At 41.1% G+C, this 27374-nt stretch overlaps 1 protein-coding gene across 1 annotated transcript in view; it reads left to right on the plus strand.

Moving 5' to 3' along the window:
* The window catches only part of LOC145994736 (uncharacterized), a 99109-nt gene that overhangs the window by 40654 nt on the left and 31081 nt on the right, over positions 1–27374 (plus strand). The window lies entirely within an intron of this gene.

Consider the following 27374-nt stretch of genomic DNA (forward strand, 5'->3'; position numbering starts at 1 on the left):
ACATCCGCCATACTCACCAGATTTGGCACCATCTGATTTCCACATCTTTGGTCCATTAAAACAGGGCAGAGTTTCAAGTCTGATGAAGACATCCAATCGGCAGTGCACGAGTGGCTACACAGTCAACCGAAATAATTTTTCTCACGCGGTATCGAAGCACTACCTATCCGATGGCGTAAGTGCATTGAACTGGGAGGGGACTATATAGAAAAATAATGTACAACTAAACATAATCCCTGCATTAAAATAGTGGGAAAAAAATTAATTGCGGTTTTCATTTGATTCTCCCTCGTATATTAAATGATTATGATGTGGGAAATAAGGGTGTGGGAATTTTTGTTCATGAAAGTGTACCATTTCAACAAATTCAGTTTAATTCAACACATGATTTATTTTCCAAATATAATGTAGAAGTGGTCGGTATAAAAATTCAGTTAAACAACTTACTTTATAATATTATTAGCTTGTATATTCCATCTCATTATACTTCGCAACAAATACAGAGCTCTCATCTAAATTCTCTTATATCTGGCTTTCAACATCCCTTTATCATAACAGGAGATTTTAATTGTCATAATACATTGTGGGGTGATCATAGAATTGATACTTTGGGAAAGACAGTTGAAGATTGGATGGATTATAATAACTTGACAGTTATAAATGATGGATCTCCAACACATGTTCCACCAAATGGAAATAATATGTCCTCTATTGATCTAACTTTAATATCTGATAATCAGTGTTTTGATTTTGTGTGGGAAATAGACTTTGATTTACGAACTAGTGATCATTTTCCATGTTTCATCACGCTAACATTATTTAAAAAATTTCCAAAATTAATAAAACAAAAAACAATTCGTAAGTGGAGCGTAAAGAGGGCAGATTGGATGAAATATAATTCAGTTTTAGACTTAAAATTTTCAGCTAAAGAATATCAAAACCAATATACTGTACAATATGAAAAATTTGTGGATATAATAACTCAAGTTATGGATTATGCCTGTCCCCGACTAAAACCGCAATATGATCGAAATTTTCCTAAAATAGATTGGTGGAATGAAGAATGTTTTCAAGCAAAAAGGAAGCGAATACAAGCATTGAAACAATTTGTAAGTGCTCCTTCACCTGCAACTTTGATAAATTTGAAACGAACTACTGCAAAATCTAGAAAAGTATATATAAAGGCTAAGAGATTGTCATGGCAAAAATGTTGCGAAGAAATAAACCATAACACAAAATTAGACGTCATATGGCGCAAGTTCAGATCACTTAGAAAAGCACATGTAAGTCGGACTTTACCTTTGTCCACTGAATGGAAAACCGATTTTATTAATAAAGTCATTCCTACACCCTTTACATCAGCCTGTGAACCTCCTAATACATTCTACACGTTCTCATCTACATCAAAATACTCAAAGGTGTTCACATCCTCTATCACTGTAAATGAAATTCATGAAATTCTTCAAGGGTCTAAAGATTCTGCTCCTGGCATTGATGGAATTACGTATTCTATGGTACGAAATCTTCCACAGAATGCACTAAGCATGTTATGTAAAATTTTCAATCAAATATTTCTATCGGGTAAAATTCCCGTTGCATGGACCTATCAAATTATTATACCAATTCTAAAACCAGGGTCAGTCATATTGCCCAATAGCTCTAAGTTCCGTACTGGCAAAAATTTTCGAGAAGCTTTTATTAAAAAGATTAGAGTGGTTTATGGAAGGTCAAAAGGTATTTTCTCCCAGACAAATGGGATTTCGTAAAGGTTATGGAACCCAGGATGCATTAGTAACATTATCTTCTCATATTTATAGCGTTATTAAAAGAAACCAATCAGTACTTTCAGCCTTTATTGATATTCAAAGTGCATATGACAACGTAGATATTACTGTTCTATTGAGACAACTACAATTACTAAAAGTACCACATTGTATACTCATAATGACATGGAAATTGTTATCTAAAAGACAACTTTATTTTCATTTTGGTTCAGAAATGGTAGGTCCAATATATATTGGACAAGGACTACCACAGGGAAGTCCTCTTAGCCCATTATTATTTAATGTTTAGTTATCAGATATTAAAACAATAATAGATTCCCCATTTCAGTTTCTACAATATGCTGATGATGTATGTATATATTTAGACTCAAACAATCACTTAAAAGATTTTTCAGTGTTTGAATATAAATTAATAGAATTTAACGAATGGTTAAAGCAGAAAAAAACTATCAATATCTTTAGAAAAGTCCAAAATAGTAGTATTTAAGCATAAGGGTCTTCAAAATATTTTCAACATTATTCCTAGGAGATTACAAATTCCAATTGTTTCACAAGTAAAATATCTAGGTGTATACTTTGATGCTTCATTATCATGGCAGTATCAAATAAATATGATTAAAAATAGATCCGTTAAAATATTTCATTTATTTAAAGCTATGGCGAATACCAAATGGGGAGCACATCCTACCAGCATGCTTATGTTTTATAAGAATTATTATCGAGCAGTATTAGATTATGGATTAATGGTCTTGTGTAATCTTCCAGTAACAAAACTTTCTCCACTAGAAGTCCAGCAACGAAAAATTCTAAAAAGATGTTTGGGATTAATGAACAGTACTCCTAATGTAGTGGTATATATGGAGTCAGTAGAATGTTCGGTTTCTGTGAGGATAAAGTTAATCGCTATAAAAATGTTATTTAAAATTCAACATTCACCATGGCATCCTTTCAATGATGTTTTATTAAATCTTTTAGAGCTGCATGATTCAGGAATAACCAATGATAAATCAGCTACGCTTTGGGTACAACTATTTAGTAAATATCATCATGAATGTAGTCAAGTACTCATAGCAAGAACATTGCCAGTGTACTCGTTAGAATTTCCCACACAACCAATTCAAAAAATATATTTCCCGAAATATAATCATACAGCTGAGTTTAGAGAATCTTGGGAAGACTTTTATCACATATATACAGATGGGTCTAAAACTGAAAGTGGAGTAGGAGCAGCTCTTTATGATACTGAAAGAAATATATCAAACATGTTTAGGTTACCAGTGGAGGCATCCATATTTACAGCAGAAATATATGCGGTATATCAAGCTTTGATTTATATTGGTACAGTTCCTGAACAGAAATTTCTAATACTAGTTGATTCCCAAAGTGTTTTACAAGCAATACAATCTAGTTATAAAAACTTATTTAAAATATCACCATATGTCATCAATTGTATTCGTGCAACTAATAGCTTAATAAGCAATGGAAAAGTAATTCATTATGTGTGGGTAAAATCACACATTAATATTTACGGAAATGAACAAGCAGACAGATATGCAAAACAAGCTGCTCAATTTAATGAAACAATCCAGTTACCATTGCATTACACAGATCTTTTGCCGAGGGTTAAGAAGAAAATTTTTGAAGAATGGAACTTATGGTGTAATAATTCATTACAAAGTGTTGGTGAAAGTTATCGTCCTTATGTTGATTACACTAGGAAAAAACCTTGGTTTTATAATTGTAAAGGTTCAAGAAATGAAATTGTTTTAATAAATAGACTAAGAAGTGGTCACGCGAGAACATATCATCATTTATTTAAAATACACATTTTGAAATCTCCGAATTGTGACTGTGGTGATTTAAGGGGTGATGCTCATCATATTATTTTGGAATGTCCAATTCACTCAGAGAAAAGAAAGACCTTATATAAAACTTTGTCAAAAATTAATGTTCCTTTTCCCATTAATATGACTTCAATGTTGTATGCTCCAGATGTTAGAATAGGATATGTTATACTTGCTTTTTTGAGAAAAGCTGATATAAAATTATAATATATTTTTGTTACTGAATGAGTTAATGTAGTTATATAAAATTGTATTTAAGAGCGTTTATGAACTTTGTGTGTAAAATTTATATTAAAAATGTATCTTATGTACTTATAATGTATGCTGGGCATAAACAGCCACCTGTAAGCTGTAAGTCCAATAAATCTTAGTTGAGTTGAGTTGATTAATGGAAGTTCATGTGATAATTTTTGTGCTGCTGTTACTATGATTTTTAGTGCATTTCGTTATGATGTAAAATGTTGTTCTTAATTGCATAATCAAGATAAATATATTCTGAACCTAGATGTTAAGTCCTGAGTCCTGAGTTTGTTAATTTACTGCAAATCTTAATGTTTTCCCGTGCCCTGGGAGGTATCACGTGTATACCGATATACAGTCTCATGTTACTCATTCTCAATTTGTATTGAGATAAATCTATTCTTATGGATATTAATATGCTATAGTTGAATCTGGCACGACCGTGTCAACACACATAAATGTGAGACATTCCATTCCAGGATGAAACCTTTAACACATATAACAAGATAGAAATGTTATACAAAAATTATACAATTGTTCTACAGTTACAGTTTTACAAATCAAAATAAAACATTATAATATATGCAGTGTTATATAATTACAAAGTGTAAGACTAACAAGGGAGGTTATCTAAGTGTCCCTCTTCGATTTCCATGAAACTTGGCAGGCGTATAGTGGGGCCCAAAGGAAGAAATACGTGCTTTTTTGTTTCAGCTAAAAAACTGTTTTATTGGGCAAAAGCCCCTCAAATGTCAAGATGAGGACAAATTGACGTGGGGATCATCTGACCCCTGTGTCCCCCTCCGATTCCCATGAAATTTGACAGCTGTACAGAGAGGCCCTATGCCCCCTGTTTCTTCCTATACCATATTTACGTGGTTTCGGGGTCAGATCCCCACTTCAATTTCTCCTCATCTTGACATTTATACACCTGCCAAGTTTCATGGAAATTCGGAGGGAGATACTTAGACCTCCCTTGTAAGTGTATTAACTAATTACAAATCGCGCACGCGCGCACACACACTATATATATATATATATATATATATATATGTGTGTGTATGTGTATATATATATATATATATATATATATATCTCCGGATTTCGGATCCGCTAGGATCCGGATCTGGCCATCCCTAGTTGATACATGTAGGGTGGCATTTGAATGGGGGAGAGAGGAGGCATTGCCCCTCTGATTGCTAATTGTTGACCTTGGTCTGGTGTTCGTGCTTGCGCAGTGAGTTTTCTACGAACTGAAGATGCCCGCGTCTCTTGTCGCTTCGGTCTGAAAGCTGCCTCAGACCGAAGCGTCATGGGCCCCAGTCAATATGTAGAAAAGCATTCAATGTGCCTGCGCGAACAACAGACCGACGTGACATGCGTAGCTTTTCGTGTCCCTTTGGTTCGTAATGTTGCATGGATTGTTGAGGGTTTGTTTCCAAGCGACGTGTGCCGCTTCGGTCTGAGAGCTCCCTATCCCGTTCTACTGCGAGTTGAGCAGACAGTTGATTAAACAGCCCCGTCTAGTTCGCTGCACTTTGACACTAGGTGTAGTCCAGGTGTATCCCAGTGTGAGGCTTATGTAAAGAAATTGTAGTCGCTGTATGCATGAATAGCAGTGTTCGTTCAAGGGGTGACCAAGTTCAGAAGATTGAACTTAAATGCCTGCCTGCTGCCTTCAACGTTCATTGATTGGTTAGCACGTATCAGGTGACTATATATAGTGGCGTTCTCGGGATTTCCGAAAGAGGGGTTGTGCAGTCCTCATTTTGACATGTTTTCCTGCGCCAAGAGGGAGGAGGGGGCGCCACGATACACCATACTGTACACCGCTCCAGAACATAGTGCAGACACCAAATACACTACTTGACATCAAATCAACGAAGTATATGCAGTGGCTTGTTTTGAAAGGGGGGAAGGGGTTACATATACTTTTTTTAAAGGAATGCTGGAAACAGGGGAGTTATGTCTCCCCACCCCTCCTTTGGCACGCCATTGAGTAGACGATTGACTCTGTGTTGGCATTTTGTAACAAACTATGGAACATGAGTGCAGAGAGTCAAAAAGTGCAGCGAATGTAAACGAGACTTTAATGTACTCCGAGAACTTCTGTCCGCTTGTTGCATGATTTATGGTCATGCGTATCTGCTGTTGCGCTTGGTTCGACAGTTCAACCAAGCGATAAAGAGTAATTCTGCTACTTGGTTGGTGGTTATTGAGTACCAAGTGATTGGGGAAAACGAGAAACAAGCATCTGCCACATCGTCACTGTACACATTGCGAGTGGTGAATGGGGTCATTATCATTTCTCGGTAGGAGGGAAGAAGCAGTGGCCTGTTGGACCAAAATGTAGGTTGCGTACACATGAAACTTCTTCTTGTCCTGCAAAGGCTGCTTCGAGTGAGATTCTGTAGTAATCTACCGATTTTCAAACATTGCCGAGGCTTAGGCTAATTACCCTTGACATTCATATCAGATTAGAGATAACACTTGTCACACTAACCCTATAATTTGATTGGCTGCGCAAAAAAATCTGGGCCGAATATTCGTTAGCAACAGACAAACCATGTAAAGAGTCGATGATGTGTGAATTCACGTTAATCAGTGTGTGTGCGCATCACCCAGATGTTGTAGAACGTGTTAATGTCGACTGTCTTGGTATAAATTTGTCCATAAAAATCATTCTACCTAGTTTTTACCAACGCTATATTTACTGATTCCATACAATAGGATCTCACTACTCTCTTCCAATCTTTAGGGTAAACCTTTTCTAATTCCTGACATTATCTTAGCTTCTTCGTTTTAACCCTAGCTTACCCATGCCGTATGAGTTACTTACCTGAGGGGGGAGGCTCAAAGGCCCACACTTTTCTTTCTCACTAAAATTCAAGATCTGCTTCCTTGTTGTACATGTAAGAGCAGTAATTTATTAATTATAACTACAAAAATTACCACCATTAATAAAAAATAACCAATTATTGCACGAGTTGATAGGCCCAAGTAAATTTTGCATCCTATGTACAGTCACGGACACTTCTGGGTTGTAACAGACCCACATACAACCCAGAAGTGTCCGTGACTGTACGTTACATTGTGTTTTTATGAACAAAAGTAATACAGAAATATTGGGAACAAAGTAAATTATTTTCAATTTTTTGCAAAAAAAAAAAAAATCACTTGAAAAATCGAAAAACTAAAGGTGGTTTTTTACCACCTCCCCCTCGAGAAAGCTAGTGTTAAGCAAATGTTTTTGGATGCCCTATATCGTATGAATATGATGGGTCATTCCATGTGAAATCAACAAGGTCCTCAACCTTACGTTTTTTGATTAATTTGAAATTTGGCATTCTGGAAGGGCCAACTGAGATAGGAAAATATGCAAAGTTTTGTATTTTCGACATTACAGTGTTGCAAACTATGCGATTTTTTCCAAGATCTTGTTAACTTTAATTTGCAATATTTTGGCAACCAGGGCACCTATAGAAGTGATTCGGACGGCGTTGGAAAGATCTTGAAGGGCTCTTTCACACGAGATATTGCATATCTATGTCAGGGTAAAGAAACAATTGAAGGTGGTGTAAAGAAAACTTTGGTAGCCATTTTCTCAAAAACGGGCCTTTTAATTTTTTTCAAAAAAATTATATGCGGAGTTATGTTAGATTTAAGGTAGGATAGAGTAGCTTAGGTAATGCATGATAAAATATTTTGATAGACAAATTCCTAATATTCAATAGTAAACGTCCAACAGAAATGAAATACAATATTGTTTGAATTATCGTACATGAAAGAAATGTTTAAATTTGTAGTTATTAAAAACACAGGGTGATTCAAAAGTCCGGTCCCATAGGTAACTCCGTTATTAGTGCACATAGCGAAAGAGGGCAAAGTTGTTGAAAATAGGCGAGTTTCAATCTAAAATGTTTGAATTTTCAACGTATCGTGCACCGTTTAGGCTGTACACTGGTACGAGCCTCATTGGTAGCCGAAAATGCCACATGCTTGGCCCTGAAAATGGCTACCAATGTTTTCTTTACACCACCTTCAATTGTTTCTTTACCCTGACATAGATATGCAATATCTCGTGTGAAAGAGCCCTTCAAGACCTTTCCAACGGCGTCCGAATCACTTCTATAGGTGCCCTGGTTGCCGAAATATTGCAAATTAAAATTAAAAAGATGGGAAAATTGTCAAATCGCATAGTTTGCAACACTGTAATGCCGAAAATACAAAAGACATGGATCTGCAACTTTGCATATTTTCCTATCTCAGCTGGCCCTTCCAGAATGCCAAATTTGAAAAGAATCAAAATATGTGAGGTTGAAAAGTGCTTCTTAACTTGTTGATTCACATGGAATGTCCCTGATGTTAAAGTCGATGAAGCGTGTGATGGATGCTATATCTTCATCCGCAGCGTGTTGGCGCCAGTTGTTTTTCCTTTTCGTGTGGTGGAAGTCAAGCAGTTCTCTCTTGTCAAAACTACACTGAAAGGATGTGGTGTCATTTCCTCACGGACCCATTTTTCTCACGATCTGTGCAAGCACCTTACCTGAATATCTGGTGCAATTTCCGGGTGATAACGCCCTCTATATTGCACTGACCCACTGACAGACATTTTATTCCACACCTCCCAACCTGTTGTCAGAATAATTATGTCGAAACATTTTTTCGGCCGCTGAGAATCTTATCACAACAGTGTTTTATTATCTTCATAAGTCATATTCAATCAACGAAAATTCTACAAATCCACATTTGTTTTAAAACCTGATACGTATTAAAATAGCATAAAATGGATGGGTGTCCGAATAATTATGTGAGCCTGTGTATTAATTAAATGAAGAAAGAATAGGAGAAATAAACGTGTCTTGTTGTGCATAGTTTCACTCGCACGCACAACTTGAATCTTATTGTCGAGGAAGAGCATTGTGGGTATCCTGGCGTGTGGTGTCTCATAGAGGCCTCTTTATGTCAAGGTCACGTACTTCATGAGCAGAAAAAGTGTCTGAAGTCGTGACTCGTGGAATTCTGGCACATTGAAGCTTCCTCGAGATTTTGTACCACGGTTGAAGTTTTCAAGGTTGATACCTTAATGGCGTAACAGCCTCATTTAAGTTTTTGGTTCTCTTTTTGAAAGAAGATAGCATCCTTGGGCCGACGATGCCATTATTCGAAGTATTTTAAAGTGGATATGAAATTATGAGTAAGAGAAATGTGTACGCGCCGTTTTGACATTGCAGGACTGAAGTTTTCCGTTGGCAACTTCCTCCTTTTCCAGAAATCTGGCACAAAGGTGCAGGCTTTTCTCTTGCAGATTTTTCCCTTTCAAATATCAATTGCATATTAACTAAACCGAAGTGTATGAATCTGTTGTGGGTGCTTTGTGTGCATAAATATATTTGCAGTAGACTGTACAGTCAGCGTGGCGTGATATGAACAGATTATCAAGATTTGTGTTCTTTACTACGTCCTCCTAATGTACGAAACCAGAAATAGTTATGCATCCAAATGTACAGTATAAGGTATCTGTAGGTTGCCACTGTAGAAGTTAGCATGCGTTTCATGAACTGGAACAGTGCATGGGAATTTCGAACTTTGGTTGCCAAGGGAATAAGTTTTTTTTGTAGTTACACTCACCTTACTTAGTACTCCGGCAGTTTGTTTCTTTATACAGCACATTTGCAGAAGGTACAATTCAACCTACAATTGTATCAATATACGCTGTATAAAACACACCCTATTACTAACTTCGTTGACTGTGCGGATTACGTGTATCACTATGTTTATTCTATGTTCAACGCAATCATAGATTCAAGAACTGAAAATAAACGCCAAACTCCTGACCATCTTTTTACTATTCCTTAAAAACACGCAGGATGCAAGAGAGAACTTAATGACAATAATCATGGACAATTTGCCGAGCAATACTTGTGCATCTCACTGTACACTCGATTGCAAGGGTAACAGTGTGCTAACTATCCCTGGCTATTTTCGTTATATTTTTCTTGCTACAGTTCGCCTTGCGTGTTTTAAAAGAGTGTAATTGATGGGATAGGGATTGACCTCTGCTTATTGGAGTACTAGCTACAATTAATTGAACCGCTTCTTTGGGAAAGAGGGAGTGAATGAATATTGTGATAATTTGCTTGTTATCTTTGTCGTGCAATAATAACTTACCTATAGAATTGCCGAGATGGAATGTCATTGGCCCCCGGTGAAACATCATGTGTATGCCTTTATTACAGAGTTCATATTTTTCTGATTCGAGTCTCGTCGTCAATAAGTGAAATCATATTAAGTGTTGAAGTATTTTGTAACTTGAAGTGGTAGGCAGAGAGTGCCATTGTTTGAAATTTTGATACGGATATTTTTCTTCATATAGGATATTGTTCTCTAGTCAATTCCGGCTGACATTCAACGATTTAAAAAAAAACATTGAACGTTATATTTCTCGACATTTAGTGCAATGGGATGCACAGGAATTTTTCGGCAATTTGTCTATGACTACTTCCATAGATTATTCTCTTATATCCTACAGGTTTACAAGAAATAGATTTTTACATATGTGGTGCATAAGTTATCAGCTGCTTGTTTGGCGTTTTGTTTCAATTCTTGAAACTCTCAATTGGGTAAACCAAGAAAAGAATAAGCATGGTGATGGACGATTTTCTTCGTAAAACTTTTGCATCCCACTCTACATGCAAATATATCAGCGATACACCGAAACTCATACTCGGCTAAACATTCAAAACAACATCGTTGCTAAGTAAATTATCCCAAACGTGAGCCTTGCCGAGGTATCCCTACCGAATTCCGAGTGATAAATATCATACTCGATGTGTAACTCCAGAACGGAGTTGAGTACTAACTGCTGAAAGCAAACGTTTTGTGTAGTATATTCAGGCCCCCCCAAGAGCCTCCTTTGCCCCCCCTGTGAAAAATACAGAACACACACCTACCTGAAATTCTCACTAATGTTTAAAATTATATCATGTGTTACTCTAGCAACATAACAAAGACACTAATTGAATTTGTGATTTATTAGGGTGTATGGGATTCCGTATAATGTCGTATCAGGATTGGGGGGGGGGAATTCCCTTCCAAATTCAGACTTCGGGAAATGATTTCACAATTTTCAGTATCTAGAACAGTTGTGACATTTTGAGTAGTCTTGTATTAATGGTGCCGAATGTGTTGGGATGTTTTTTCTTGGATGTGTTGCTATGAACTTGGAACTGCTTAAATTTTTGTTTCCCAAGTATACCTTCTGGTAATAGCGATTCGTGTGGTAGAGAGAGGGAGTGGATATTTCAATCTTGTTACTTAGCTTTGCTTTTCTGCCACTTCTAGCTAATCGCAATAATGAATGATGACGTGAAATTGATGAAAGAGACACTCACAAACAGTGCCGCAACCACAGGGGGCAGGGGCCATATTCCCACCCCCCTCCCGACCTTGGACGGAAGTTCATTCTAGGGGAAGCAAATATTGGTAAAAAAACAAGACTAGGAGAATCTAAGAATAGCAGGACAATTGGATACTCATGATGGAATTAGTTTCTACGTGTTCCTTGCATTTTTCTTCCAGACGGCCAAGGGTACTTGTAAAGGGCACAGAGGGGCAATTGCCCCCCTCGATTTCAAATTTTATACAAATAAAAATGCATTTCGTAAAATTTTCTTGCTCGCTTCGCTCGCAGTGTCTCCTATTCTTATAGTTCAAGTTCGGGAGTCGGCCCTGGGAGCCAAACGATTTATATGAAAAAAGAATATTAAGGAGAATGCCATGGCGCGCCCGTAAAATTATTTGCGCCCTATTAAAACAATTTCTTTCTATGAAACTTAATATGAAATATTAATGATGACACTGTAATCCAAGAAGTCATTGATCAATCAAGGGATTTTTATTTGATTGTCAGGTGTCGAAACATGTACTTCAACTATAATATAATACAATTCACACAATATTTTGCAAAATGGTTAACGTAACCAGTAGGCAAACATTGTCTGTAGTGATGTAAGTGTCTCCCCTTTGAAGGAAATAGAGTCCGTGGTGGACACTAAAGGACCCATGTTTTAATGTTTTAGCAAGGTCAAAAAAAGTATTACAATTTTTTACACAATTCATCAAAGTGCAGATAATATGTAACCATTATTATTTAATTAATTCGATTTTGCTTGTACAACACAACACAATGATGTTGTTGGATTCTCGTGCGTAAAAATCTTGCATACTGGAAACTAGACGGAATCATTATGAAGCATGATTTATAAAGGGCTCCCTTAATCAGTTCTGCAGAGGCGCCCAAAGCTGCTGTTAGTCATCAATTAACATCGACCTGTAAATATCAAGTAGGGTGGAGGCATATAGTGGTTCGGATCCCACTTTAAACTGTAGGTCCAGTCCCAATTAGCCTTAGTGTGCATAAAGTGGACTTAAAACACCAAATCAATCAATTACAATTTCAAGTAGGTACAGTCCCTATTAGCCTATTTATGTTAAACTTTACATTCTTTGGCAACCTGGAAAGGTCATTATCGAAATATTGCTATTTGATGTTGTTCGAAGTTTCTTTTTTTTTTTTTTTTTTTTTTTTGTTCGTTCGTTAGTTTCAAGATACCATCCCTTTTCTGTTACTTATTTATAGCTTTTGGGGGAGGGGAGCAAGTGCCTCTGTGTACCCTACCATATCTGCCAATGCGACACAATATATTAAAAATTTGCCCCCTCTAGGATTGACTTCGGCCCCCCAACTAAGAATTCCTGGCTACGGGCCAGAGTATATTTCTGGAGCACAGAAAGCGAAAGTTCCGCTGATAAGACTTTCTGCTGTATTGTCACCGTTTTACTTGAGTAGCAGCGTTTCATATTTTGCAAGGTAGTGATTGCTGTTACAGCTATTTCAACCATTGCAATTGACAGGTAGCTTTTTGGGGTAGTAATCTGTGGTGGTTAGATAAGGCTTGTAGGGTTCCATTTTCTTAGAAGAAGATACCCGGTGGAGGCACATAGTAGTTCGGATCCCACTTTAAACTGTAGGTCCAGTTCCGATTAGCCTTACTGTGCATAAAGTGGACTTAAAACATCAAATCAATCAATCAATCAATCAATCTTAGAAGAAGACTACGACGAAAAATGGTTGTAGCAGCAATATCGATCATTTTGTAAAGCAGATTGGTGGACGTTAACGTGACGTTATAGATGCAAAATGTTGAGCGGTGGTAAATACACTATCTACCAAAAAGTAATTGGGCACCTGTACAATATGGTTGTCTGGTGGTGCGAACCCTGTTAGAACCTCGTGGAGACACCTCTTGCTGCTATAACCAGCAGCCACCCTGTCAGGCATGCTCTCGACTAGTTTGTGGAGGACGTCCATTGGAATGTGTCGCCAATCCTCTTGCAAGATCTCACTCAGTTGGACAATGGAATTTGGCCGCGTCTCCCGAGACCTCACCCGCCAGTCATATGCATCCCAAAGGTGTTCTATGGGATTGAGATGAGGACTCTGTGCAAGCCAGACCAATCGGTGAACATTGTTGTCGGCATACCACTGCATAGTAGCCTTCGAAACATGGCACCTAGCATTGTCATCCTGGAAGTAACAGGGGTCCATTCCGTAAAAACGCCACAAGGTTGGGAGCATTTCATTGTCTAGTATTGAACAGTATGCCTGTGAGTTCATTGTGCCACGAACAACCACCAGTGGTCCCACACCGTAGTACAAGAAACAACCCCACACCATTACTCCACCACCACCAAATTTCCTGGCAGGCACTATACACTCTGGTAGAAGCCGTTCCCCGAGAGCCGCCACACCCATACACGTCCGTCAGACCGAAACAACGTGAATCTCGGCTCATCACTCCACAGAACCGCTTTCCACTGCTCCAGTGTCTAGTTGCGACCAGTGTTGCCAATCTCCGAATGCAGGATTTCCCTTTTACCAGTGTAAAATTTCCCTTTTTCGACCTAAATTTCCCTCGATTTTCAAAACACATCTGAAGCTGTATCTTTGTATTACTATCACTGTTAATTAGGACCGTCCGGTTTAGTGGATTCAAACCCCCCCATTGAAAAAATACTAGAAACTGATCGTAGTTTCATAATATAATTATCCTAAAATAAACATTTGAATTTTAAAATAAAACACTAATGTATTGAAAAAATCCCCAAACCAAAAAAAAAATTCATCTGCGGCGCAATGATTGTCGGACTTTGAAACCCACCCATTGTCAAAGCTTAGCTAGGGGCCTGCTGTTAATATTTTTCTTTTGATGCCTGTTTTGCCTGAGGAACAAACTTTATTATTATTATTAAATATTTATAAAAATCATAAAGCTATGCACCTACACAAGTAGTTGTATCATAGGCTATAAAAGTTGTTTACCTTGAAATTATGCAAATGAGGGTAGATATTTAACTTTGGTCGATGGGGGAGGGTGAAGGCGAGTATGACGCAACATGGGTGAAGGGGGTGGGAGTAAATGATAGCGTAGGAGATTGTAGGTAGATGGAAGAGGTGGGGGTGAACATAGAGGTGTAGTAGGGGTTCGAACCCCGTACTAGGAGTCTAATGTTGTATCGACTGAGTCATGCTGTCGTGAAATGTTAGTATGTGTAATGGTAGGGATACGAATCGAAGGTGAGCAGGTTGTGGAGAGGAGGGATGTGGTAAGATTGGTATAAAAGTTATAGTAAACGAGCGGGAGTGTGTTATTACGCAAAATGAGCGACGTGGCAGGGACATCGTGTGGTGCGGATGTGGTGGGTTGTATGCTGGCTAGTTGCGGTTGCTTTCCGGATGTTTTAGATGAGACGTGCGTGGTAAATACGCTGAAGGGTTATACACCGATGTATAGGGTAATGTGTGGCGGTTGTTTCCAAGGGTATGCAAATCAATTGGGTCATGAATGTTTGACGTACCATTCCGATTATTGTTCGGGAGAGTATGAGAAAGAAAATTGTCCGACGTGTTTGGAGCATACGATGGAACGTCTTGGAAGTTATTTTCGCGATCGTGATAATACGCCTCATCTATTTGATTACTATCAGCGCACCCATCCGGAGATTGTAGGGCAAGAGGGCAAACGTAAATTTTACGTCGTTCTGCAGAATATCTGCGTGAAAACTGACGTGATGCGGGAGTTGGGAGATTGTATCCGTGGAAACGAATGGGTCCGTGGTTTCTCAAGGTGAGTAAGTATAATAAGGAAAAGGGAAGTATGTGTGTGTTTCAAGGTGAGTAAGTATAAAATGTCGTTGTGGGTGTCCTTGTTCAATGTGAGGTAGTTTCAAAATGTAAGTACATGATCGATCAAAGTGAACTGGGTGTGGTACGGAATATTAGAGATGTTTCAAGGTGAGTATGTATAAAATGTCGTTGTGGTGAAATGTGGGTGTCCTTGTTCAAACAAAGTGAGGTAGTTTCAAAATGCAAGTACGTGCTCGATCGAGGTGAACTGGGTGTGGTACGGAATGTTAGGGTGGAGGTAGTCGTCCTTGTCTCAAGGTGAACAGGTACAAAAAGGAAGGATGTGATGGGAGAAGCTTAGTGTGTATGGAATGCAGAAACGTGTGTGTTTTTCCGAGGCCGCCAGGTACTACGAGGTGCCAAGAGTAATGTTAGCGTCGGATCGTTGTCGTTTCCGTGATCGTGTTTTGAGTTTGGAGAAGGAGTTGAGTCCTTTGTTGTTGCGTCGGTTGGGGTTGTGTGAAGGTGAGTTGACGTCATGGTTGGGTAGAGAATATATAAGTACAGTTGTGTTGGGGAAACGTTTATATTTGCTCGACTGTTGTGTTGGTAAGGTGGTTTGATTGGTGACGACAATGGTTGCACCACGAGGTAGTTATTTGAGTGCGTGTGATTATTTACTTGACCAGTACGAGAGAATAGGAACGACTGGAAGTGTGGATAGGAAACGTTTGATACTGCAGGAGGTGATTCGATTAATGGGTGAAGGGGAACCTTGTAGCAAATTGGGTGTATTGGAACGTCTGAGAGTGGAAGTTGCCGGTGGAAATCAAGATGGTGCAGGTACATCATCGCGATCGAGGTTGAGGCGGTTGGAAGATGGAGAAGACGAAGAAGGTGTGGGAGAAGAGGAAACAAATCGTCGTGTTGAGGTGCCGTACAATAAATATGTGAATTTGAAAGAGGTGGGCGTTCGTCGTATAAAAAAATACAATGCGGAATGTACAACAATGACGTTTAGTTTTAACGGACCGGATGGAACAGATGCGTTACAATGGGTGCACCAAGGTTTGGACCATGTGGTGTCACATATCGTCGGACAGTATAAAGCAACAGATAAGATTGGTATTGTGTTGCGAAATGTAACAGACGAAAGTATCAAACCTGTTGGTTTATCGTTACGTCGAATGAGTCAAATGCATCCTGATATATTATGGGATGTGGTTGCTCGAGTGCTCCAATCAAATACTACGTTTCTATCTACGGATCTGTTGGAGATGGAGGTGTCGGTAATCGATATGCCTGTAGGATATGGCAGAAAATATACAAGTAGGGGTGTGTTATCGAAGGAACGTTATGTGCAGTTGAAAAGAAGTGTGGTGACGGTGAAGAGTACAAAGGCGAGTGGTTCCAAGGATGCGAAGATATGTCTCGCAAAGGCGTTGGTGATCGGCATAATGTATGCAAATAAAGAAAGCGATCCTGAATATTTTCGTCAACATAAGCAGATGTTCATCAATGGCGATGGTCGCTTAACGGAATGTGCATTGGATTTATGTCGACAAGCAGACGTGGATCTGGTTGAAACAGGAGGGGGTCTTATTCAGTTGGCTGCGTTCCAGCGTTATTTTCGTAACGAATACAAAATATTTGTGTTTAACAGTTTGGAACAGCCGGAAGTTGTGTTTGCACAAAATGTTCCCGATGCCAAAAAGTCAATTTACCTTCTTTTGAATCAGGACACGAACCATTACGATGTGATTGTAAATCCTGTGGGTGCATTTACGATTCCGTATTTTTGCGAAAAATGCTATCTATTCGCACGGAACGAAAGACATGTTTGTAAGAGTATGTGTCCTCAGTGTCGGTCAGAACCTGTGTGCGAAAAGGAACGTACCGTGAGTTGTGCTAGATGTAACAGAAACTTTAACAGTGACATTTGTTATGCAAAACATTTGACGACACGTTACGGTAAGGGAACGGTTTGTAGTCAGATCAGAAGTTGTGTTGGTTGTTTCCAACTATTAGACGAAACGCATCCGTACACGGGAAAACACAGATGTGGCTACAGATATTGTAAAACGTGTAAGGAACAAAAAGAATTTAACCACCTGTGTTACATGGAAAGACATCAAGGACGGGGAGAAGGAAACGCATTGAAACGGTACCTGTTTGTATTTTACGATTTCGAAGCTACACAATGTACGCCGTTTGTTGGTCGTCCATCAACGTATATCCATGAACCGTGTTTGTGTGTGGTCCAACAGGTGTGTAGGTTTTGTATGGACGACGGTGACATGAAAAAAAATTGTAACGTGTGTGGAATAAGACAGCATTGTTTCGAGGAGAATCCAGTAAAGGAGTTTATGGATTACGTATGTATCGAACGACCATATTTCAAAAAGATTGTTTTAGTCGCCCACAATTTTAAAGCATATGATGGGATGTTTGTGTTGGGTGAGTTGTTGAAACGCGACGTGGAACCACCGGAGGTTATAATGGATGGGACAAAAATAATGTACATGAGTATAGGCAAAAAGGTGTGTTTTCTGGATTCGTTAAACTATTTGCAAATGCCGTTGTCAAATTTTTCGAAAACCTTTGGGCTACAAGAGACAAAAGGATTCTACCCACATTTTTTCAACACAAAAGCAAATCGGAATTACAGAGGTCCATTTCCACACCATCGTTATTTCGATCCAGACCATATGTCCTCGAAACAACGGGAGAAATTTTACCAGTGGTATGAGCAAGAAGCCGATAGGTGTGTACTGTACGACAACGCATACGAGTGTCGAAGATATTGTATTCAGGATGTGACCGTGTTACGTCTCGGTGTGTTGAAATTCAGACAACATTTTCTGGACATAGCTGGAGTGGATATTCTGGTAGAATGTTTCACGATTGCATCTGCCTGTTCCTTGACGTACAGACGTCATTTTCTTCCTCCGAGTACAGTGGGAATAATTCCCAACGATGGTTACAGACAGCTCGGTAACCAATCAAAAAATGCTATAAAATGGCTTATGTTTGTGGAGAAAACAGAACATGTGGAATTACAATATGCAGGGAAAGAAAGGGAGCACAAAGTTGTGAACGGTATTCCTGTGGATGGATACGACGCAGACTCCAAGACCATCTATCAGTATCATGGGTGTTACTTTCATGGTTGTCCTAATTGTTTCAAGGAAAGAAACAGTCCGGTATCGAAGAAGATACAGTCCGATCCAGCGGACACGATGGGAGCACGATATGAGCGAACCCAGAGAATATCGGATCTATTTCGTAAGTTGGGTTATACAGTAGTCGAAATGTGGGAGTGTGAGTTTCTCCAGATATTAAAAGATCGTCCTGAACTGAGTAGCGAGTTGGAAGAACATCCTACGTTCCAATGTCTACCGTTGAGAGTGCGGGATGCTCTATATGGAGGTCGGGTGGAAGTGTTCAAAATGTACTCATCGACGTCAGATTCCGAGGAGAAGATAAAATATTTCGACATTACATCCTTGTATCCTACGGTGAATAAATTCGCCAAGGCCCCGGTAGGTCATCCGGAGGTGTTATTCGGTGAGAATATACCCACTACGGAGGATATGTTGGAGATGGATGGGATTGTAAAAGTACGGGTACTACCACCGAAACGATTGTACATTCCTGTGTTACCGATGAGGACCGGTGGAAAACTGTTGTTTCCTTTGTGTCGTACATGTGCAATATTGTGCGATCAGTTAGAAGGAAAAGAAGATGGGTGTCAGCATACGGATGAGGAGCGAGCTATTGTGGGAACGTGGGTATTGGATGAAGTTCGTGTTGCTGTGGAAAAAGGGTACAAAATTCTGAACGTGTACGAGGTGTGGAAGTACAAAGTGAGTGTTTACGATCCTCGAACCCAGACTGGTGGTTTGTTCGCTCAATACGTGGACACGTTCCTTCAAATCAAACAGGAGAGTAGCGGGTGGCCTACGTGGTGTACGGATGAGAAAAAGAAAGAAGAGTATCTTCGACGTTATCGTGAACACGAAGGGATCGAACTTCGAAAGGAAAAAGTGGAAAAAAATCCTGGTTTACGTGCAGTGGCGAAACTATGTTTGAATTCATTGTGGGGTAAATTTTGTGAAAATCCAAACAAACCCCAAACGACCATAATCAAACAACCACGAGATTTGTTTGAAAAATTAAGTGAACCGGGTATCGAAGTAAAACAGTTGTTGTTTGTGAACGACGATACAGTTTTTGTAAACTGGACTTACCTGGATGAATGTACACCCACCAACAAAAAGGGTAACGTTGCCATAGGAGCGTACACGACCACATTTGCCAGACTGCGCCTATATAAGTTGTTGGACGCTTTACAGGAGAATATCTTGTATTGCGACACGGATAGTGTGATATTCAGGGAGACAGACACGAACCGAGGTAAATTACGTTTGGGAGATTATCTCGGTGATTTGACAGACGAGTTGGCGGAATTTGGTGAGGGGTCCTACATTCGTGAATTTGTAGCTGGTGGACCGAAGAATTACGCATTAAGTGTATGGTCGCCGGAAAAACAAAAGGAATGTCGAGTGGTGAAAGTGAAAGGAATAACATTGGACTATGGTACGAGTATGACAATTGATTTCGATGTCATCAAGGAATTTGTTATGAAACTTGAGGAAAAAAGACAGATTACAGTACGATATCCGAAAAAAATCGCCAGAAAACGTCCGTTTATTCTGGTAAGCGAACCGCAGGAGAAAACCTACCGGGTTGTGAACACAAAAAGGCGATTGAAAAATAACACTTTCGACACCCTACCACATGGGTACCAAGATTGAGAGCATAAATGAAGGCGCGTGTGGGACGACCAGATTAGTAGATGCGATGGCACTGAGATGGAAACAACCGTTTCGTTGTATTGTTGCCGGCCCGAGTGGTTGCGGAAAATCAACATTTGTAACCCATTTGCTGCGTAACCGCAAGGATACCATCGAAGGAGATTTTACAAAAATTCTTTGGTGTACAGGTTCAAATTTTCATCCGCCGGATATAAAGGGTGTGGAACACTATAACGGAATACCTGACTACAATGTGATTACAAGTCATAGTCCGTGTCTGGTGATCCTGGATGATATGATGACGGAAGCGTACAACGATAACGGGGTGTCGGATTTGTTTACGAAAATGTCGCATCACAATTGCGTGAGTGTGTTACTTCTAACGCAAAATATATTCCCCAAAGGTTCAAAAGCACGTGATATAGCCTTGAACGCTAACTACATGGTTATATTTAAGAATCCCAGAGACCATCTGCAAATCTCAACGTTGGCACGTCAAATCTACCCGGGGATGTGGAGAAACTTTGAAAAAGTATTTAAGGAATGTACGCGAGTGCCGTACAGTTATTGTTTGCTGGACTTCACTCAGGACACACCCGAACCGCTCCGTGTACGATCGGAATTGTTTACACAGTCCGAGGACGACAAGAAAAACGGCATTAGTTACTGTGTGGTGCACGTTCCAGATCCTGATCGATGCCTGACCTTCGACCACGATGAGCAAATTTATTCGCTCAAATAGAAGCCTGTTCCAAACACTTCGTTCGGCACCACCAAGACTTCGAAGAGCTATTTTAAAGGAAGCCGATCCAAAACTGGTGAATACGTTGTCCGAGTGTTGTCTGAACGTCTTAAACAACAACGTTCCAATCACAAAGGCGACAAAACGTAAACTTGCAAAGTACAAAAACGTGTTACGAAAATTAGCAACAAAGAGCGTACCGTTACAACAGAGAAAACGCCTTCTCGTACAGAAGGGTGGGTTTCTTCCCGTTCTTTTAGGTAGTGTCATTAGTGGTTTACTGGGTACATTGTTGAATCGGTGAGCGGTGTAGAAAAATGCATTACAAAAAATTGATTCTGATGTCCCCGGAGCAGTTTGAAAAAATCAAAGGGAACGCAGCCAACGTTGAATTAACGGGTTTAGATCAGGAAATGCATCGTATATTATATTCCAAAAACTTGGACGATCACGAAAAATGGTCATTGTATCGTCAGACACTGGACAAGTACCTACGTGTGGTGCGTAGGAAACAGGAGCCTTTGACCATACCGGTACTCACGACGACGACGACGACGACGACGCCGCCGTCCGAGAAGGTTGGAAACGTCAATAAAGAAGGTGCTACAATATTTAGCGGATTGCCGTGGGTAGAACGTCGTCTGGTGAAAGAGGAAGGTGTGACAACAGCGGGAGAAGAGGAAGAGGACGACGACGACGACGAGGACGACGACGACATCGACGGAGGCGAGGAGGGTAAAAAGAAGAAGAAATCACCGAGACGTACTCCTATCAAATCCCGACTACGAAGTGCACGTGGTACAGCGAGCAGAAAACGGTCGAGACACGTAGCATGGGAACCGTTACGGATGTAAACAAGATCCTGGGTGCAGCGTATTATTCACCGGAGAAGGGAGAATCGTTCACCACTGCAGACAAGTTGTGGAAGGCCGTAGACAAAAGGATACCGAAGAAGCAGGTCCAGGAATGGTTGATGGAGCAGGACACGTACACGTTGCATAGACCCAAACGTGTAAAGTACCCGAGAGTAAACTACAACGTGACCAACATTGATGAGTTGTGGGAAGCAGACCTGAACGATCTTCAAAATCTGAAAAGGTACAATCGAGGTTACAAATATTTACTTACTGTAATTGATGTGTTTTCCAAGCAAGCGTTTGCAGTACCCCTCAGAAACAAAACTGGTGTAGAGGTAACGCGATCATTAGGTAAACTTCTCCGAGAGTGTAAACGGAAACCAACTGTGTTACAGACAGATGCGGGAACAGAATTCACCAACGTTCTATTCCAGAAACTATTGAAACGAGAGGGTATCGAGCATCGTATTCCTAGAAACGCAGACGTGAAAGCAAGCGTGGTGGAACGTTTCAACAGAACATTAAAAACACGTATGTGGAAATATTTTACCACACGTGGAACGTACAGGTATATCGATGTTCTGGGAAAATTAGTTCGAGGTTACAACGAATCGTATCATAGAAGTATAGGTATGAAACCTGTCGACGTCAACGAACATAATGTGTATGCGGTATGGAAAAATTTACAAAAAGTTTCGTCGTCGTCGACGAAACCAGTGCCGTTTGTTGCCGACGCGAAAGACAAAAAAGTATTTCGTACAGGAGATACGGTACGAGTGAGTAAGGTGAAATTACCTTTCGAAAAGGGGTACGTACCGAATTGGAGTCGTGAACATTTCAAAATACACAGAAGAATTCAGCGCAAACCTGTTCCAGTTTATCTCGTCGAAGATCTCCAAGGTAACGTGTTGGACGGATCGTTTTACACGGAAGAACTACAGAAGATCATTGTTCCCGAGGAGAAAGAGTACAGGATCGAAAAAATATTGCAACGTCGGAAACGAAACGGACGATTGGAATATAAAGTGAAGTGGCATGGGTATCCTACGACATTTTCGTCGTGGGTACCTGCAGAAAACGTTCATCGTGTGTCGCCGCAGTAGGAAGGGAGAAAATGGAAAAGATAGGGAGATTTTACGTGCGCCTCTTCTCGAACAGTTCGATGGATATTTTCCCTAGAAACACAATATCACATTTTACAACAAAGTTACCGGAAACAATAGAATTGGACGAAAACTGGGAAGTGGGATTGGTGGAGGTGACATATCCTCTGTATTTTGACAACGTAGTACGGTTGGATGAGACGAGGTCGTTGACGTTTCCGGTTATGCAGTACGCGAATGTCGGTGAATTTGCCCAGGTTATGTTCGGAGATTTGAAAAAGGAACCAAACAAACGAAAATACGTGGATGGTTTTATAAACGATATCGAGTCTATCTTTGGAGGAGGAGTATACGGAGAAGAGGAATCTCCGGTAAAAAGACATAAAAGAGCAGAGGGCGACGGCGACGGCGACGACGACGACGACGACGACGACGGTAGAACATTTACGGTGTTACCTATTGCCAAAGAAACCTTGGTGGCCACAGTCGTTGCGGCGGCGAACGAAAACAGCATTTTGTATTCGAGACCAAAATCGTACGATTTTCCTCATAACGTCAACAGTGTGAAAATTTTATCCACAGCGAACAGAATTAAAGTGGGTCGAGACGTGATCATGAACCTACCACCGCAGCTGTACACATCGACGAAGGAACTACTAGCCAACATCCATAACCTGATTCCCGACAGCCTGAGTACGGACGAAGTGAAAGACGTGATGATCGACACGGCAAACACATTACGACAAGTCCTGTACACGATGGAAGAAAAGAAAAACGTAGAGGAGGAAAAGGAGGAGGACACATCGACGCCGTCAACGGTCACACCATTCAACACGCAACTGATATGTGTATACTGTGATTTGATCCCATATCAAATCGTGGGGGATGCTACAGCACGACTCCTTCGAACCATATGTCACGATTTTGCCGCCGGCACAGGTAACACCGGTCAGCATGACTTTCGAAATGTTCACTATTACCCACTCACCAGATATTCGTTCGAAACGATCGAAATAGAATTTCGAAACGATAAGAACGAGATTATACCGTTTCACGGGAACAGCTCGCCGTCGATGGTGTTACTGGAATTCCGTAAACGTCCACGTCGTCGACTATACGATTGATAAATAAATAGACGTGCATCAATCGATCCCTAGACAGTTGGATACGAACCCCGATCATGACCAATACCATCGTCGATTACTACATTCGGCAGGCGCAAACAGGTCGTGGAATCGGACCGTATTACCAGGGGCGGAGATATCAACGTGGACATGGGATCCTAGGGTCGTTTTTTCCTTGGTTGTTTCGCGCCGTGAAACCACTTGTGATGTCCGGAGCCAAGACAATAGGACGTGAGGCGTTACGTACCGGAGCGAATATATTAGCGGATGTGGCTACGTCGGACGGAGCAGCTGTACGAGACATTGTGCGGAAACGTCTACACGAAAGCAAGACAAACCTGCTGACAAAAGCCGAAGCTAAATTAAAAAACATGACCGGATCCGGTATAAATGCTAGGAAACGAAAACGTGTTGGTCAGTCGAAAGTCGGGTGCAAACGTGTACGTGTCAGTACAGGTAACGAGCGTCGTCGTCGGCGTAAGACACCCAAAGTAATAAAGAAGAAAAAGAAGACAACCACCCGTAGCACCAAAAAGAAGAAGGTCACCACAGTAACCCAGCGTCGTCGTCGCCAACACGGACATAAGGATATATTTTCGCCGTAATCACCTACTAGAGACAGAATGGAAGGTGTTGCATCGTCACTGGATATTTTCGAGGAGCCGTGTATTCAAACAGGCATTGTGGATAATTACATAGAGATTTGTCACCCTATAGCCTCGATCGAAAATCAAAATGTTATAGAATTTGTGAGTCAAGGGACGGACGAGTCCTACAGAGATCTGGCTACGACCAAACTATACTTAGACCTGATAATGACAAAACTGGACGGTACCCTATTGAAATACAACGACCTTACGACAAAACAGTGGGGAGTTGTGAACAATCTGGCACATTCGCTCTTCTGTCAGTGCTCCGTTTATCTAAACGACAAACTGGTTACCTTTTCGAGCACCAACTACCACTATAAGGCTTTTCTGGAGACGGTAATCGGCTACGGCGAGGATGCGGCGAAAACTCACCTCACATCCAGATGTTTCTACAAGGACACAAAAAATGAAGCGAATGCTGCTACAAACGAGGGTTTTGCAAAAAGACGAGAGCTGTTTCAGTGGGCAGATTCCTCCGCCACGGAGAGCACGGAACTCCAGAACCATGTGGAACTTAGCACCAACCTGCATGCGGATTTTTTCAAGCAAGAAAAGTACCTTCTGAACAACGTCGAGTTGAAGGTTGTGCTCACCAAGGCGAAAAACGAATTCATCATGTGGGGAGACACCCCAAATGCACCGGTAACAATAAAGATCAAGCGAGCAACGCTACACATCCCACATTTCAAACTACACCCAACCTACCTGTTGGCACACAGTAGAGCGCTAGAGAAGAGTAACGCAAAATATTTTTTCAAACGATCCGAGTTGAAAACCTACACCGTTCCGGCCGGAGGAAAATCCCTGACACTAAACAACATCACCAACGGAACAATTCCAACCTTTCTGATATTCACAATGGTTCCAAACAACGCCTTCGTGGGGAGCGGAGACACGAACCCGTTTTACTTGACACCCGAATCCTTGAACTACTTTGCATTGTACCTCAAGGACCAGCTGGTACAGACGGCGCCCCTGGAACCGAACTTTACATCCGGAAACTATGGAGGCATCACACGAGCATACGATACACTCTTCACAGGAACAAATATTTATCATGCAGACAAAGGGCACATGATCACCAGAGAAATGTTTACCAACGGTTACTTCATGTTATGTTACCAGTTGACACCCGATCAATGCGATGACCCGTCATGCAGAAGTTTACCAGATAAAGGGGAGGTTCGCATCGAAGCGAGATTCAATTCACCCTTGACACGGTCCATGACATGTTTGATATACCTCCTCTATAATACTTCGGTGGAGGTCTCAAAAGAGAGGGGCGTCATTTACAACTACTCCGGATGAACACGTACGACATCCACAACGTACTCTCTGGAGATGTTGTGACCGGAGACGTTTTCCACGGTGTTTACCCGAGTGATATTCTTGCCGACGTGGTAGTTACAAAAAAACCAGCAGCCCTCGTTGCTAACACTCATCCGTCCACCAAAAACGGAGAACATTGGGTCGCCGTGTACATCGACAAGGAAGGGTACGGCAAATATTTCGACTCCTACGGAAACATTCCTATTCAGCCAGCCTTTGCCCGGTTCATGAATCGAAACTGCATATCGTGGGAGTACAATCCGCGTCAGTATCAAGATTTATTCAGTACCGTCTGCGGTCAATATTGCTGCATATACCTACGCCACGAATGCATGCGAGTTCCCAAACGACCCTTTCACGTACACTTCACAAACGACCATGTTCGAAACGATCACATTGCGATTCAAATGTTTGATGCATATTTTTCGCATCCTCCTCCTCCTCCTACCTCTACTCCCACCCCGACTAGCTGTACCATTAACCCTAATATACAATGTATGCAATCATGCTGTAGACTCATCGATCGTTTCTCTTGTTCCTGTTGTTGCAGACATTAAGAAACTGAAGGCGGTACCTGTCACTGCTCACCTGGAGATCATCTTCCTGGACGACGACGACGACGACGACGACGACGACGACACCGAAGGCGGCGACGACGACGACGACAAACACCTCACAACAGCGACCATTGGACATAAGAAGAAGAAGAAGAAGAAGAAGAAGACAAAGAACAAAAAGAAAACGCATCGCGGACGTCGATAATGGAAACGACGACGACGATGACGTTCCCGGCGGCGGCGGACACCACGATCACCAACTCCACCAGCGGGCATTTGATTTGCCTACGGCAATCTCTAGAATACCTGTCTCCAACTAAAATTATAATTCTAGGGTACGAACTTGGCGGCGGCGACGGCGATACCAATGGACTAGAGAAGTGTTTCCCGGCGGTGCTGCTACGTTTCTCAGAACGAGATGTGCCCCTCTGTTGGACTATCTTCCGGGACCTGCTCAATATCAACTGGAACCAAATAATAACATTTTTCCAAACAGGTGACGGTTACACAAGAGTACTCCGCGATGGCGACGACCACGTGATGGTCGTCCATACAGACTATTTATTTTCTGAACGCATTCTTGTGTTTCTAGTGGGCGACCAACGACTCTGCTTGACACAAGATGAACTGAAACGATTTCTACGAGCACGACGCACGCTGGCAGCCTACATGTGTTACTACGAGGGGTTACACCCACAGGCTGCTGCGTACATGCGATACTGTGTCGCAAAACATAACGTCGTCAGCCGTCATCATGTGCCCCACCCCGTATGTCCTAGGATCGACCTTCTCAGTGCTGGGCTACTGCGCATCATTCGTGCGCACGTGGCCTCATGTCTTCAAACATAAATACCCAAAGTGAAATACCCACCCCACCAGTTGTTTTTGGGATCCTGTGACCGTCGCTGCTGCTGCTGCTGCTCGAAAGACCATCGTCACCCACTACTACTACTACTACTACTAGTACCATCAACAATGGCCGCCGCCGCCGCCGTAGCCGTCGACCCCAGAGCAATTCTCTTCACCGTGGATGACGCCTTCGAGGTTTCCGTTGTTGGCGAAAAGGATGACACTAGGATCGTGTTCCGGAAGGATGGTTCCCGAATCAGTCTCGGCACGGACAAATATACAGAATTAAC

This window comes from Lepisma saccharinum, chromosome 1, assembly GCF_977018435.1.
Source record: "Lepisma saccharinum chromosome 1, izLepSacc3.1, whole genome shotgun sequence".
NCBI classification, from domain to species: domain Eukaryota; kingdom Metazoa; phylum Arthropoda; class Insecta; order Zygentoma; family Lepismatidae; genus Lepisma; species Lepisma saccharinum.